Raw genomic sequence first — 14642 nt, 5'->3', positions numbered from 1 at the left:
CGCAGGGTACTGTGCTCTCTCCCTTCCTCTTCACCCTGTACACATCGGACTTTAGACACAACACGGACAGCTGCCACCTCCAGAAGTTTTCTGATGATACAGCCATTGTCGGGCATGTATCTCAGGGAAACGATCTGGAGTACAGGGAGGTCATCGCCAACTTTGTGGACTGGTGTGCTCTGAACCACCTGCACATCAACGCCAAAAAGACAAAGGAGGTGGTGATCGACTTCAGCAGGAAACCACATCTGACTGCACCGGTGAACATCCAGGGCTTGGACATGGTCGTGGAGGATTACAAGTACCTGTATGTTCACCTCAACAATAAACTGGACTGGACACACAACACAAACGCCCTGTACAAGAAGGGCCAAAGTCGTCTCCACCTGCTTAGACGACTGAGGTCCTTTGGAGTGTGCAGGGCACTGCTCAGGACTTTTTACGACTCTGTGGTGGCTTCTGCCATCCTGTATGCTGGAGCAGTGGGAGCTCAGAGAGGGACAGAAAGAGACTGAACAAGCTGGTCAGACGGGCCGGCTCTTTCCTGGACTGTTCTCTGGACTCCATCGAGGAGGTGGGTGAGAGGAGGATGTTAGCCAAGCTGACATCGATCATGGACAACCCCTCTCACCCTCTGCATCTGACTGTAGGACACCTAAGCAGCTCCTTCAGCAGCAGACTGCTGCATCCACGCTGCAAGAAGGAACGCTACTGCAGGTCCTTCATTCCAGCTGCCATCAGGCTGTACAACACCAGCCTGAGTCAATAAAAACTGTACTTTTTTCACAAATTAATCTGCTTTTTCTGCACTGCCTTTTGATAGACACTGTAGATAGATAGATAGATTTTTATTTGTCACATGCACATTTATACATAGTATGTATTCTTGTACCTGCAGCCAGTAAAAAACAAAAAAACAAAAACAAACACTAGTACTAAACAGTAGAAATTGCAAATTTCTTAACACACAAGGTAAACAACATAAGTGTAAATGTACACCGAGAAAACTGTTGTTTGCGAAGAAGATACTGGAAGACAGCCAAGCAAACAACTTTTACCCACACTTTCTGTTTGAACTTTTCTTATTGCACAAGAGGAATGCTCTGTGTAAGTTAAGCAGGACAGGTTTCTGTTAATTTTGTTATTTTGTATTACAGATAAATTGTTGAATAATAATTTGTTTTGCACGTGTTCAAAACAAAATCACCATGCCGGGAAGGGTGAAGGCAGTCGGTTTGGCTGGCCCTGCCAATGAGGTGTCCCTTATTTATTTTTCAGGGAGATGGCAACCCTTTGTGCATATGATGCTCTGCATTTACAAAATAGAATACACTGACTCCTTCCGTATGTTGTTGTAATTTATTTGTTACCGTGATTATGTTTATTCTCTGGCCCCCTAGTTTGCCTCAGTTTCATGAGCTGGCCCCAATTCCCAATTAATTTTAATAGCCCTGCATTATACTAATGCTCTTTAGAGGTTAGTAAATAAGTACATGGTGCTAACCCTGAGCTGCCAGAGAAAGGCCTCGTCACTCGTTGCTACCTGTTTGCTGGTTTGCTCTCATGCATTCCAACGCCGCACACTGTGGATTCATTACATGGTACATTCGTTTGTAAATACGGAACGATTCTGTTTTTCAAGGAACTACTGAATTCTTTTTTTTCTTTTAGAGATATTTTTGTCTTGTTAGCCGACCTTCGTGCTTGAAAGAAAGAAGTCAGAGTGGTATGCAGTCAACACTCAGAGCGTTACACTCGAGTGAACATCGAACAGCGAACAGCGACTTTGATTGGTCATGTGCGGTCCCTCAAAATATAGGTCCGACATGTGTATACCATCTCCTACTGCATGAGAGAATGTACAATTAGCCATAGTCATGCGCTGTATTAGACTATCCATATGTAACTACACTACACTGTAAGGGCCGGTACAAAACTCCTCAGGGGCCGGACCTGGCCCGGGGGCCGCCAATTGAATAGCCGGGTCTAGAGTTTAGCCTGAATGTTAACAAGGGGCGCTAACGTTTAGCTATGTGGCATTAGCAGGATGGACTGCACTGTTTTGCTATTAAACTTATTCATTTTGACTAAATGATATAGACGAACCTAAGAAGTAGATGTAGGGGAAACACTTGAGATCTGACACCAGAATATTGTCATCAGGATCAGTTTTAATAGAATTACAATAGCCATATGACCTAATGATACAAATGTTAATTTCCAATCATTTGTGCTTTGTGCGTTTATGTTTAATATCTGGGGCCACAGACCAGGAAATAGACTCGACCATCAAAAGATGGTTATATCTCTCTCCAGGTAGAGATGGTGGCAGACTGAAGAGGATGAAGAGAAAGTAGGGAATGGACAGCACCATATCTTAAACTTGTGCTGAGAGTGGGGAGAATCCAATTTATCCAGTTTATGGACATGTCTAGAATCATAAATGTACAGTTTTTAAATTTGTTAAATGTTTGTTAAATGTGCAGGTGTGTGTACTGTGTTTACATGACTAAAGACAAAATAAACATTTCTTTATTCAAGATTCAAGATTTTGTTATTGTCAATTTCTCAATACGTTCACAACATACAGAAAAATCGAAAAAAAAGTTTCTCTCTCTTTCTCACATAATAATAAAAGAAAACCTAAATAGATGAAAGTGAATGAAGTTGGCAGTGAAACAGTTACTAAGTAAACAGTTATAATACAGTTATAATACTGTACTTGTTGATTTTTATATATATATTTATATAAATAATCTGGATCAAATATGGCACATAAATTAAGTGGCTGAGTTAAGTTTGCATTAAGGCTGACATCAGGAGCCACTTCTGAAAATACTTTGGACACCATAGGACCAGACTAGGGCGAGCTCTGGTTGCAGTTTGGCTAAGTTGTGGGCCTTATGTGGGCCACATAAGGGCCGCAATTCATTCATGCATGTGGGCCAAGTGCAAGTGGGTTGTGTGGCCCATCACTAGGCCAGACCAGTTTTGCTCTGGGGGAATGACCGATAGCATTGGTCTTGCATGAGAATCAATGGAAATTGGTGAAAACAGATCAGATCATTGTAACATTGAAATAAATGAAGGTTTCTGTCCCTGCTAGCTTAAAACAGAGTCTCATGCCAAATCCATATAGCTTTCAGAAAAATATTGTTAGTGACACGCCCCTTTTTAGTTAGTTTGTTCGTGCATACTGTAAGCTAAGTCGACTAGCCTGATAGCAAGCTGCAAAGATAATTTTGGTGAAGCCAAATGCAACATAACGACACAAACATTGCCTGCAGGCCAAGGTAGTTCAACATCCATAAAATAGTGATTTGTCCAAATTCAAAACACGTTGTCAAATCTGGGATCTAGGTCCGAATGGCCTGCAGGGAGAAGCTCCTCCTCACTCCTTCTGTGTTTGTCTTAAGGAGCATAAACACAGCAAGGAGGCTGTTGTTCTGGCTATCTTCTTGGCCTTGGTCCAGCACCATTTGTTGTGTATTGACTCCAGGTCTCTGCAGATGGTATGCTCCACCCTCCACTCGCACCGCCTTCTGGACTTAAATTCATGTTTGTTAAGACTCATATAACACTGTATAAAGACTATTAAGACTTTAATTTAACATTATGATCCCGCAGTGAAGTTGACATTTAACCTTTAGGATATAAAACATTGCATTTTATCCAATCAGACATTGGTGGAATTTGTTTTGTCATAATTATCATATGAATTCTTGGCCAAAAACATGTTTACTGTGGTCGCAAGGTCCTTGGCCTTTGACCCTTGAACACTTAGTATTTCTGAGATATCGTGGTCATAAGAATGGAGCTGACTGATGTGGAACCAAATCAATCTGTCGATTTCCTGGTCTGTGGCCCCAGATGTTAGGCAGTTACGCCTTATAGCAGCTGAAACATACTCGCATGCACAAAGCACAGATGAAAATTGGAAATTAACATTTTTGTGTCATTAAGTAATATGAAAAAACAAAAGGAAACACCTTAAGTCACTTTTAATGATGATTGATGACCTTGAACTAATGAACCCGGTCAAGGGATGTGTGGTGGGGGTGGGGGGCGGGGGATTGGAAGGGGCGTGGAAACGGGGTGTAGAAGTAGGCGAAAGGGGCGGAGAGATGGGAGGATACGGGAATGACTTATCGAGTGTAAAAGTAGGAGGGGGGTGTGGAAATGGGGTGTGGAAGAGATAGGAGGATACCAGAAATGTGTGTAGTGTAAAAGGATAAGTCGATGGAAGTCAAAGGTGAGCACATGGGAATACTTCGAGCCTTTTTTTTTGGAAATGTTGATGAAGTTGTAAGTGGCTCGAGCCACTCTGGCCCTCTGCCACACAGGCAGGCAGACACACACACACACACAGGCAGACACACAGGCAGACACACATACTCTCTTCTGAGAAACCACCGCACACGCACGTGCGCACACACCCCCCATACTCCCCGGGAGATGTCCAAGGACAAGTCCGAACATGTTTAAGCGGGAGATGATGAGCATGTGCAGAAGGATTTCTATGCAGTTTTGCCCCGGCCGGGATGAGTCCAGACATGTTGCTAGACATGTTGCCCCGGCCTGGATGAGTCCAGACATGTTTAACAGTATACAGTCATGTTATACAATCACGTGATGCCAACCGAGTCCGCCCATGTTCTGAGCGCGGTGAAAAGCTAACGTTAGCTAAAGATAGTTTCAGTCGATGAGATCGTTTCGGTGCTTCATGCTTCAGTCCGAGCCAGATTTAAAAAAAAATGAAATGAGCAAGAGAGCGTACACATCCACGATCATCAGTGAGATGCCTGTGAGCGTCATTCGGGAAGCCTCAGTGTGGAAGTGTGGTGTTTAAACGTAAATTTCAGTTCAGGATGCCCCAGTAAAAGTGATGGTGTTCAAACGTAGATTTCAGCAGCCTCCAACGGATGGTGGTGGTCAAAGGTCATGTTTAGGAACACATATAGACAGTTAATCTCCTCCACCTGTCTATGGAAGAGACCCTACCGCCATAAATACATTCGCGGGTTTCAGTAGACAAAGTCTTTTATAAAACTGTGGGGCACCGAGCGTCAGACGTGCATTTCATCTTGCTACGGTGTGAAACTATCAGCTATTTGAAAGCCTCCCAAGAACCATAGGCCGCCAAGCATCTTGTGGTGTCGACTATCTGAAAGTCTCCAAAGAAACACATCAGCGGTTAAGTCACGTCTATCGATTTATTATCCGTTAATTCTGTTTATTAGACCTAACATAGCCTCCCAAATTAGTTTTTCAGACACTGAGAAATATTTTTTTGAAAGCGGCGATAATGGATTCTTGTACGTAACCCCCTTTAAAACCTAGATGTTTAAATACATATTCTATGGATACGGTAAAGGGATAACATCAGGCCCTTTCTTCCAGACACTGAAAAAAGAGGTTCCTTTTTCCGTGAATATGATGACGATGATGACAGCCAGAGCCTCTTAAGTAAGACAAAATTTTATTTTTTTTTAATGCAAGACACCCCTGACGTAATACCCCGCTACACCCTCCATAACAGTGCGGAATGGTTAGTTAAACTATCTTATCCTACTTTAGAAATAGTTAGAAATAGTTATAGTTTATTTATAAACACTTTATTTTTCTGTTTGTAGCATTTCCTGCTCAGACTGTAGCCTGGTCAATGCCTCAGACTGCTGAAGGTAGCTGACTCTTTGTCACACACACACACACACACACACGCACACTGAATTTATATGTGTATTGTATTTTATTGGTATTATACTTTTATTTGAATTATACTTTAACAGAGGTTGAACCGACATTAGAAGGTGAGCAGGGACTTGATGAGCAGGACCCATCTTACCCCATAATCGTCATACCGGACACTCCGGAGAAGAATGAGGTGACTGCCGGTAAGAACATTTTATCAATGATGCACTGATAAAATGTTAAAGTAAGTGATGTTACTCATCATGATAGTTTAACATGCTTTCTGACTGTCTGATTTTAAAAGATGAAGAAGGCCGTAAATCCTCCAGCGTCAGAGATCTGGCTCAGGCCTTAATCATCATACCGGACACTCCGGAGAAAGAGTCCCAGGCGTTAATCATCATACCGGACACTCCGGAGAAACAACCGAGTGAGGTGACTGCCGGTAAGAATATTTTATCAAGGATGTTTTATTTTTTAATTTTTATGTGATGTTACTCCTCATGATATTTTCTAACATTTGATTTGGAAAGGTGAAGAAGGGAATGACAGCTCCAGCACAGAGGATTTGCCTTACCCCATAAACCCCAGACCGTCAGAGAAACAAGAGAGTGATCGGGCCGTCGGTAAGAACATTTTATCTGAAAATTTCATTTTAAACGACGTCCGATTATGTTTAAAATCCGTCTCTCACCATTCAGAAGACTCCAGCCCCCAGCCCTCCTACCAGTCAGCCGTCCCCCGAGCATGTACATCCCCCCTCCAAAGCGCGTGCCGATCATCCGTCCGCTGAGTCATTACCCGGACCATCTACTAGCCGCCTACCTGCAACACCTGCCGCCCAGAGGGGTGCAGGACAAAATCCTGAACCCCCCAGGGTGATTTCCAGAGACAAATTTAACAACGTTGAAATACGACAATTTCAAAATTTTCCCTCTCCCGGTCCTGTGCCTGATTATGCAGAGTTTTACTGTAACATGATGGGTTCTGTCCAAGAATCGGTAGAAAGAGCTCTATCATATGCCAGACAGGGGGATGTGGTGCAGTTAGAATTAAGGGGGGAAAGACTTCTAAACAACGTCTCTGTCATTGCCGCTCACGACGGTGATATAGATCTAAATGAATTTCAGAATCTTCTCGACAGATTAGTGCTATCAAACATGGCCATTATGAAGGATGAGACGCTGGAATTAGTCGTGCAGGTGGTACGTAGTCCTCGAGGGGGTGTTAAAAGAAAGACACAAACCATTCTTAATGATGAAATCTGCAGGAAAAAAGCACATTGCTTACATATAGTCGTTAACCCTACCGATCAGTTATGCTTCGCCACTAACCTTGCGCTCTTGTTAAATCAGGAATTATCCACAACCGAGGCCACCGTACAAGCTAGAGTGTTACAGAATCAGGCAGGGTTATCACACGACACTCCTGTGACATTTAATGACATTATTAAATTTGAACAGGCTTTAGACTGTAAAATCGTCGTCTTCTTCAGAGCGGAAGGTGAGCGAGTCCTCTCTAAGTTTCAAACGTGTGAAGGAATGCACCCCAAAACCCTCTATCTCTTCCTCCATCAAAACCACTACTACGGTATTACCAGCCTGAAAACATTTCTGGGTACACCTCACGTTTGCAATTATTGTCACACAGGTTATGCTCAGTTATGGAAGCACCACTGCTCGGGCCACTGTTCTGTATGCTTTACATCAGATTGTACAAAAAACAAAGTAAAACGGATCAAATGTTCTGATTGTAATATGACGTGCCGATCCAACGCCTGTTATATAAAGCATAAAGTGCCTTACCACCGCCCTATGGCGGGTAAAGCCGCCAGCAATTGTCAGATAATTAAAAAAGTGTGATACTTGCAAAGCGGTGTATTACAACGCGATCAACGGCACCACCCAGCACAGATGTAGAGTTAAAACATGCTCCGTGTGCTCCGTAAAGGAACCGGGCAAAGACCATCTGTGTTACATGACTCCTTTGAGAGTTGAGACTGACCATTCAAAACAGGTAGTGCTTTATGACTTTGAAACACTTGTAGACGCATCAGGCGAACACAAACCCTTCTACATCAGTACACAAACACTACTAGGTGAGAAATGGGGCTCCTGGGGCTTAACATGCGCAGGAACCTTCTTTAAGCGTTTCAGAAAACAGGAATACAAAGATTACATTTTCATCGCTCACAACGCTAAGGGTTTTGATAGTTATCTTCTTCTCAACCATTTAATTCGTCAAGATATGACACCCCGCATAATTATGCAAGACAGTAAGGCGTTGCAGATGGTGGATGAGGCATTCCATCAAACATACATTGACTCACTCTCATTCTTAACCGTGCGCTTAGCAGACATGCCTGCAGCCATGGGTCTGGATGCTGAGATCGGTCCGCGCGACGACGATGAATTTCTTCCCGCACCTTTTCAGTTCAGAGGCCCACTACATTATGTAGGATCTTACCCACCTCCAGACGCCTACGGTGTAGATAGAATGTCGGCGGAGACGATGAAAAAATTCATAGCCTGGTACGCCACCAAGGATGGTTGTACATTTGATTTCAAAAAAGAGGCTGTGCTTTATTGCGATAAAGACACAGAAATCCTAGTAGCGTCTTGCTTAAAGTTTCGTGAAGAATTCATCAAAGAGACACGTGTCGACCCTTTCACCTGCATTACGATCGCTTCGGCGTGCATGAAAGTTTTTAAAACAAACTTTCTCCCTCCCCACACTCTGGCTCTCCCGCCCACTGATAACTACAACCGTCAATTCAGAAACTACTCGAACGCAGGGATTCTGTGGTTAGAATGGATTTCACACAGCGAAAACGTCGCTATTCGACACGCTCTCAACGGAGGTAAGAAGAGGCTGGGGAAATATGTTGTAGATGGGTATGCAGAAATTGACGGTGTAAAAAAGGTGTGGGAGTTTCTCGGCTTTCTTTCACGGGTGTCCCAAGTGTTTCTCACCCCACGAAGTTAACCCCCTGACAAAGATTCCCTTTGAGCAGCTCCACTCGGCCTGGCAAGAAAAGCTGTTAAACCTGCGGTCTAAGCTAAAGGTCTCGGTACAGTTCATATGGGAGCATGACTGGACCCGCATGACAAAGTCTGATGATCGAGTGAAACAGTTCCTGAGTCATCATCGCGCTCCACAGCCTTTAACGCCTCGCGATGCGCTGTTTGGAGGTAGAACTTGTCCCATCCGTCTGAGGTACACGGCGTGTGACACTGAGCAGGTTTGTTACGTGGACGTGACATCCTTGTACCCCTATGTCAACGCGCATTTTGAGTACCCTCTCGGCCACCCTGAAATTATCCGTCGGGATTTTAAAGATCCGCGTATGTACTTTGGTCTGATCAAAGCTGTCGTGCATCCTCCTCGAGGGTTATTTCTGCCCATTCTGCCTTACAAAACCGAGCGAGGTAAACTGGTGTTTACTCTCTGCCACGTGTGCGCTGAAATAAACAATCAAACCGGCTCGTGCATGCATAGCAAAAAGAGAGAGCTTTATCCGGCACCCCGAATTCACAAAAGCCCTAGACGCTGGATATTGCGTCGCTGAAATAACTGAAGTCTGGCATTTGACAAAAAGAGTGACACTATCTTTAGGGGTTACATCAACACCTTTTTGAAAGGGAAACAGGAGGCTTCAGGCTACCCCTCTGAAGCATTGGATGAGGCTAGCAGGGACAGGTACGTCAGAGACTACGTGGCTAACCAGGGTATCCAGTTAGATCTGACTAAAATCCATCCTAACCCCACTAAAAGACAGATAGCCAAATTGTGTCTCAACAGCTTTTGGGGTAAGTTTGCGCAGAGAACCGAGCTGGCTCAGACCAGCCTCGTCAGAAAACCTGAAGAATTTTTCAAGTTTCTGTTTTCAGAGCAGCATGTCGTCAAGCATTTCGCCTTTCTGAACGACGAGGTGGTGATGGTGCAGTGGCGGTACGGTGAGCGTTACATTCTCCCTCCCGGGAAAAGCAACAACATTTTCATCGCTGCATTTACCACTGCCTATGCTCGTTTGACTCTGTACAGTTTCATGGAGAAGGTACAGAATCCTGACTACGACACGGACAGTTTAATCTACATCGTCAGAGAGGGAGAGACCCCGCTTCCCACGGGTAACTACTTGGGACAGCTGACCGACGAGCTGGGTGGGGATAGCATCCAAGAGTTTGCAGCGGCGGGGCCTAAAAGTTAAGCCTATCAGACCAGAGGGGGTAAAGTATCCTTGCGTGTTAAGGGAATCATGCTGACTCAAGAAAGCTGTAAAGAAATCAATTTTGACAGCATTAAACAGTTGGTAGAGGGTTACATTCAAAATCCTGACCATGGCGCCATCATCACGGTGCCTCAGCAGAACATTGTGAGAGATAAAATAGACTTCCGTCTGAAAAATTCCTCATTCTGAAATAAGTTCAGGGTGGTGTATGACAAAAGGCGTCTTTTGGCTGACGGGCGAACTGAACCCTTTGGTTATTGAAAATAAAAATAATAATAAGATTGCAGTTGCCTTTTTCATGTCTGGTGGTGGGGCCTAGCGGGTGTGGAAAAACTGTTTTTGTAAAAAATGTTTTGGAAAACTGTGAACATGTCATGAATGATGTACCTGACAATATTATGTGGATTTATACTTCTTTTCAACTTTTGTATATGGAACTGCAGAAGAAAAATAAAAAAAATAAAGTTTGTCAAGGGATTACCTGATTCTTTTGAAGATGAGACTCTTTTTCCAGCCGATCAAACACACTTGGTTATTTTAGACGACGTCATCTTTCAAGCTTCTGATCATCCGGAGGTGGTGAGAATTTTTACCCAGTACCAGCATCACCGAAATATGAGCGTCATTATGCTCACTCAGAATATTTTTCATCAAGGTAAATTCAGCATCGGTCTCAACACAAATTATTTAGTGCTGTTCAGAAACCCCCAAGATAAACTGCAGATGAATATATTAGCTCAACAGATGTTTCCCTCTAGAAAAAAATACTTTTTAGAAAGTTTAGAGGATGCCACTAGTCAGCCACACTCCTATTTATTTCTGGATTTAACTCACCCAGACCAGTTCAGACTGAGAGCGGGGTTACTACCCCACGAGTGGCCTATCGTGTACTTGCAGAAAGAACCATGACAAACGCTCGTCTGAAAAGAAACGGCCCCATACTTAAAGTTCTGGCCAGGGCCACACCAAAGAAACAGCAGGGTATTTTAAGGAGCTGCTCCCCTGATCTTCTCCAGTCGTTGTGTGAGATTGCATTCAATCTTTTGAAGGGAAATATACCCCTTTCTCCGCAGCAATATCAGAAGTTAAAAAGACATAAGAAATATATCAGATTCATCGCCGATAAGAAAACCTGCATGAAGCGCAAACGCAGGGTGTTACAACAAACAGGAGGCTTCCTTTTACCTCTGCTAGGAGCGGCCATTCCTATTATAGGGGAATTAATAGGAGGTTTTGCTAGACGACGATAGGCCTCTTTCCTACTCCCCATGGCTCTGAAGACAACGCAGAAAATGTTTCTGGTGTCGCCGCATCAGTTAAACCGGCTGAGGCAGCCGACAGCGGCAACAGAGGCAGCACCATCAGACAAACGGCCCAGCAAGATTTGGATGAAAAGATGAGAGAGATATTAGAGGATAGAGGATTGAATCCTTATGAAAAAAATGAAGAAGTACAATGCTCTGCCCCAACGCTATCTCAGCCTCGCCAGACAAGGGGAGAAAGAAGTTCAACCTATAACTCTGAGTCTGCCACGAGAGGAGCTGCATCAGGGGGAGAATATGGAGCTGCAAGGAGGGAGGGGGGAGGAGGAGGAAGATATTTTAAAGAGTCTGCCAACTCGCAGTCATAAAAATGCAGAGTATGTGATGAAAAAACTATCCAAGAGCGACAGTGGCTGGACGCCGAAAGGTGAATTTATCTACAGAGGGAAAACTGTGAGAGGATCTCATATGCTCGATCTGGTCAAACATCTGACCAGCTCCTATAAGAAAGTGAATGAACAGCCTCCCGATGGATGGACAGAATTTCTCATGACTCTGTCAGAGATTAATATTCCTGAGACCTCTGTGACTAACCCGCGAGCCCGTGAACAGTTTAGGAGACTCAAAAACTTTGGCCCTCTGCAGACGGATACTGCTGCTGCTGAACCCCCTTCTGTTTGTCGATCAAGGGGGAAGAAAAAAGAGACAATACTCGCCTGTGGAGTAGGCAGAGTTTACGCCTTAATATGATCTTTTTTAAAAAAATAAATAAAATAAATAAATAAAATGTATGGCAAGAAAGAGTCTGTCATTCAGTTTGTGATTAATAAAGCTTTATTAAACCCGTACAATGTCGCTGACTTTTTCATTCTAATATCACAAGCGCTGGCAGTCTTTAAACATTTGTAGAGAACAGGCTAACTGGTTACAATTTCCCCGGCAGGGGACCGCCAGACATTTATGAAATTTTTTAACAAATTCAGATACCATGACATCGTTTCTGACGACATCGTCGGTGTAGTGAGATAGCACGCTGGCGTAAGACAGGCCGCTTCCTCTCTGGCACAAGTAATACGCGCAGTGTTGACCGCAAACGTCCGATAATTCATGCTGGAGCTGACGACCGTGGTATAAGATCTTTTTTATTCCGCGTTGATGTTCCAGGAAATGCATGATGCTCTTAGGATAATATTCAAAATTCGGGCTGAATCCAAAAGAGTCAAAAAATGTGGCCTTTCCGTCTTTTTCCAGAGTGAGGGCCAGCCAGTGCTCTCCTGGCAGATGACGAGGGTGGGTGTTCACGATATAGTAGACGGGTAGCGAGGGTTGTAGGGAAGGTAATTCGTCCGAAGCCCAGACACCGCGGAACACACCACCTAGTAACCCGCTCAAGAGTGTTTCCAGCTCCGTAGAATTCATTGTTTCAGTAATAATCCACCAGCACTTGTCGTTTTGAATTGATTTCCAGAATGGAATCGTAACAGGCGTAGACGATGAGGGTGAGGGTGTGAGGTAAGGGAACTCGGAATCTCATTTCCAGCCTCAAACTACCGCTGGATACAGGGGAGAGAGCCCCGACGTCCTTGTCGGCGCTCAGATTGAAAACAAATAGAGTATAACCTCTTTCAAAATCTTCGCGGTCGATAGGCAGAGGTAAATCCTTCAGATGTCTCCCGGTGGCGGTGAACAGATTATAAAATTCTCTCACGGAAATGCCGCTGTTAAATCGGGGTTGGAAAGCTTTGGATGGGATCTGCCTGCCGTTATGACACAGGACCAGCTACTCCACGTCGTGGTGGGCAAAGTTGAAGGGCAAGAGATCGTTTCTTCCGGTGAAGGCGTTGTGGTTCACCATGCCTAAAACAACGTATTTAGGCATGACGCCCAGAAACAGGTTCTCCTGATTGCATAGTCTGGAGTTTTGAGGAATAGGAGTAGGTTATTAGGTTTTCACATTGATTCTCGACAAGGGGTAGAGGGCGTTGCCTTTCATCAGAGCCGCTGAATGACCTAAACGTACTGCGGGGGAAACGGTTACTTTTTTCACAAACAGACAGTGTTTGGAGTAACGCCATTTAAAATAACGGCGTTAGGTAACGCCGTTCTTTTTTCATTAACGGGGTAATCTAATTAATTACTTTTCCCGTCGCTATAACGCCGTTAACGTTACTGGACATTAAATGGGGTGCGTTACTATGCATTGATTGAATGAACTGTATAATCCGAACGCATCCCTGGCTCACCGCTAGTGAGGAGGTGGGTTAATAACGAGGTAAGCGATTATGATTGGCTAAGGCAGAGTCATGTTTCATGGTAGCCAATCAGAGCCAGTGGTTTTACACACATGCCAGCACACGCGCCACACACACACACACACACAACAGCTAAACGGAGATTCGATGAAGCAGCAGAGATGGCGAGTCAGGAGCAATCCGATGAAAAGTTGGCATTTTCAAGGTGGAGATATAAGCACTACTTCAATAAATAAAAAAATTCATTGTGGTCAAAGGAAGGAACGTGCATGTAATGTGTACATTATGTCCAGGAGCGAAGACTTTCTCGACATCCGTTGTAAGAAGCATCTCACGACGACACACGCATCTACAAAGCTAGTGGCCAAAAACACCGATACCTCCACCACAGATGATAGCTCGCCGTCTAAACCCTATCGAAATATATATATATATATATATATATATATATATATGTGTGTGTGTGTGTGTGTGTGTATAAATATCGAAAGCTATGTACAAACACGTGTCTGTTCTACTCATTTCAACTGACTTGTGAAAACTGCTAAAAAAAATCCAAATTCTTTGACATATAGCAACTTTTTTTTTAACAGTAACGCAAATAGTTACTTTCCCTGGTCACGAGTTACTTTTATTATAGAGTAATTCAGTTACTAACTCAGTTACTTTTTGGAACAAGTAGTGAGTAACTATAACTAATTACTTTTTTAAAGTAACGTTCCCAACACTGCAAACAGAGAAGCTCCCAGTATTTTTAGACAGAAGTCAGCGTTGGGTTGACTCATCAAACAGAAAGTGTCGCTCGCTTGGGTCAGTTTAACCCGCAAGTCGACGTTGTTCAAAAGAAGTTTCTCGCTGAAGAAGATGTCCGCGTGCAGGGGCCCCAACACTTGAAGCTCGCTCGAGGCGGCGCTAAACTGGGCCCTTTTAACCAGGCCTCTATTAGGACCGTCGGCTGCCGTCACGGTTGAATCCATAAAACCGGCTGTGTCTTTGTAAAACAACCCGGCGCTGAAGTGACTTTTCAGCGAATCGTCTGAAAAGTTGAGCAGAGTTTCGATCATAGCTCTGTAGGGGTGTGTGGCGCTAGATTGGGAGATTAATCTATCTCCCAGGGTCACATCGACCTGCGAGAAAATGGTATTGAGGGGATAGTTGATCACGGCCACACGAGCATCCTGCGCCAAGTGTGTCCCGTCCTCGTTA

The sequence above is a fragment of the Chelon labrosus genome (assembly GCF_963514085.1).
Source record: "Chelon labrosus genome assembly, chromosome: 20".
In the NCBI taxonomy this organism is placed as follows: Eukaryota; Metazoa; Chordata; class Actinopteri; order Mugiliformes; family Mugilidae; genus Chelon; species Chelon labrosus.
The sequence above is the reverse complement of the archived record's forward strand: the minus strand, read 5'-3'. Positions refer to the sequence as shown.